The sequence below is a fragment of the Leptonychotes weddellii genome, chromosome X (assembly GCF_054177405.1).
Source record: "Leptonychotes weddellii isolate Sample4059 chromosome X, ASM5417740v2, whole genome shotgun sequence".
In the NCBI taxonomy this organism is placed as follows: domain Eukaryota; kingdom Metazoa; phylum Chordata; class Mammalia; order Carnivora; family Phocidae; genus Leptonychotes; species Leptonychotes weddellii.
In genome coordinates this window covers 21,827,704-21,830,473 of record NC_138385.1, presented here as the reverse complement: position 1 = coordinate 21,830,473, position 2,770 = coordinate 21,827,704, and the positions used below count along the sequence as shown (strand labels likewise).

At 34.2% G+C, this 2,770-nt stretch overlaps 1 non-coding gene across 1 annotated transcript; it reads right to left on the bottom strand.

The window, feature by feature from the left end:
- Positions 1-2,082: 2,082 nt before the first annotated feature.
- On the bottom strand, positions 2,083-2,217 carry LOC115942548 (U4 spliceosomal RNA). Its single transcript, XR_004077173.1, has one exon. It is a non-coding gene; the product is annotated as a U4 spliceosomal RNA (small nuclear RNA).
- Between the last annotated feature and the right edge of the window lie 553 nt (positions 2,218-2,770).

Genomic DNA, 2,770 nt, shown 5'->3' with positions numbered 1-2,770 from the left:
TTTACCTGACTTAAATATATCAGGGGAATGTAGAAAACACTGACTATAGATAACACCTTGAAAGTTAAGCATTGGATTCTTATCAAAAAAAGAATATCTGATATTTCTGGAATTTATTAACAACTTATTTAATTTATATATTATCAATGAATAATCAGAATGAGTGAAGCCACAGCTGTTCTCTTAATTACAATTAATGCAGTGGTTATTCATTGCCAATAAGATAGAGTATGAAATTCTTAGTGGGGCATATAAATGGCGGCAGCTTTATCTCCCATCCCTCCGCTTCACATAGGCCATGCACTTCCATGTCTCTAAGGCATTGTACATGCTTTTTGCTTAGATGCCATTGCCTCCCACCTTCCTCAGTGAAGCTGGGTCTTAAAGGATGAACCCAAGTCTTCTAGGCAAACACAAATCTTCTAGGCAATGTTATCCCCTCTGTGATGGCTTTATCCATTTCTTTTTCTGTGTTCTCACATACTTTATTACAGTTATCAGAAATCTCACAACATTAGAATTATTTCTTTGTGTAAGCTTCCTTACCTAGGCAGTGAGGTGCTTGAGACTGAAGTCTCTATCTTGCTCATCTTTGCATCCGCGGTGTCCAACACAATGCCTAGGTAATAATAGGTACCCAATTCTTTGCTAAATATGTGCGACATATTTTTTAGTTTGAATGGACATTGACAAATGCAAAACATACAGAAAGCAATACACATGAGGTCACAAGAATGTCTATGTATGTATGTATCTATCTACTCTTTTTCACACTGAAAGCTTCGTTTTTTTAAAAATGTATGAATATTAAAAGACTACTTTAAGAGTAGAAAATTATCTTTATATTTATTATTCTGTGGTCCATACATTAGCAAAAGAGCTGGCTGATTTGGTCTGTTCAAGCCAACACTTAATCAAATTGCTGACATCCTTTTATCTGATTATGTGCATGATACAGACCAAGGCATTTTTATTTTCCCACAGGCTGAGATGATGGTTTAGAGATATAGCGTACATGTTAAAATTTTCCCTCCATATTTTAGTCATCACTGTATTAAGAAAAAAAATAAGAGATAAGGAATTTTTTATTGATAGTTGGGTCATTTTAATACTTTGTGATATGGTGCCATTAAAGTTTCATTTATATTCCTATGGGCTTTTCTCCTCACTATTTCAGCTAATAGAGTTTGAAGTCCCAATGTGTCTATATCACTCCTTTGAGAGATTTTTTTTTTAATTGTTGTTCTGAAAACACATCACTAACTTCTTCAACAGATAAAGCAGAGGAACCACAGCTGGAGAAGTAGGAACATCAATTTACCCTTCATAACACATAAAATTATACTATGATTGTAGAGGAAGGCAATATTTAATTGACAGTTATTCTAATACATAAATGTATTAGGACACCATCTGTTTGAGTGCTCTACTGAGTATATCTATGCTACAAAATATTTTCAAAAAATATATGGTAGGCTCACATGTGAATCTGGGAGAGAAGTATTGTTTTATTTTCTCGGTTTGAATTACTCACACAGTTCTCGCTTGTATTACAGTTGACTATTTACATGTTTAACCTTCAGTTAAATAGGAAGCTTAGGAAGGTATCCAAATCTTACTCATCTCCAGATTCCCAGAGTGGTCAACACTCGGTTGACACATAAGAAGTGTTCAGCAAATGTTTACTGGGAAAAGAAATGACTATATTATTAAAACTGTGATGTTTTGAACATTTCCCAGAGGAGCTACTTGATGTTTTCTCCTGTGTTATAATTCCACAAAGACAAAAACCTCACAACTTCTTTCTTTGTTTTTGAAAAAACATGGCAGTAATGGCAGAGAGTGAAGTTGGATTATTCTTAAAATGCAAGACAATCTTTCATAGCATTCTAACCCCTTGGCCTCCATGTGTGAAACATTTAAACCAAAGGTAAAAAGTTCAGGAAAATATCTGAATTTGTATCTTCAACTAAAGATCAAACTGCTGGATAGTAGGAAACATTTTGGTGATTAATCCATTCACATGTCCATTATTGCACACTCAGAGCCTCAAGAGTCTAAATGTTAGCGATTGCTTTCAGGTTACTTGTGGAGATCACAATTGGCTTCCCTGCCTTTTCAAGTCGTCATGGCGGGGTATTGGGAAAAGTTTTCAATTAGCAATAATCGCGCCTCGGATAAACCTCATTGGCTACGATACTGCCACTGCGCAAAGCTTCCCCTGCCTTTTCATTTAAACTTTAGGGTAACTTAGGATTCGTTGTTGTTTTATATTTTGAGATGTTAGCTGGTCATGTATATTTTTCTTTTTCTTTTTTTCAGAACCTTATCTTCGAGGTTATTAAAATCCTTGTTAAATAACTTTTTTTGATAATAATAGAAATTATACTTACCTAGTATAAAATAAAGCCATGACAATAACAAATATAAGGAAGTATTCAGGAAAACATACTTTGTCATCTGATTCTAACCAACAAAATATTTTTAATGAGTGCACATCTATTAAAAGAATCCTCAAGATGCTGTAATTATTATTCATTTTCTAGAATTGTTTCACCATGAAGCTTTATGCTTCTATGGGGACTTTAATGTTTATGTTTTGTGACGGCTGCATTGACTATTAAAAAGCAATTTGGCTGACATTTTAGGTCTTTTGTTGCCAGTTTTAATTGGATTGTTCATCAAGCATCAACTCCCCCGTTAACTGCAAAAATTTCAGGCCAACGTCAGTTTACAGTAATGACTATTTAATGATTTTATCCCGTCAGTA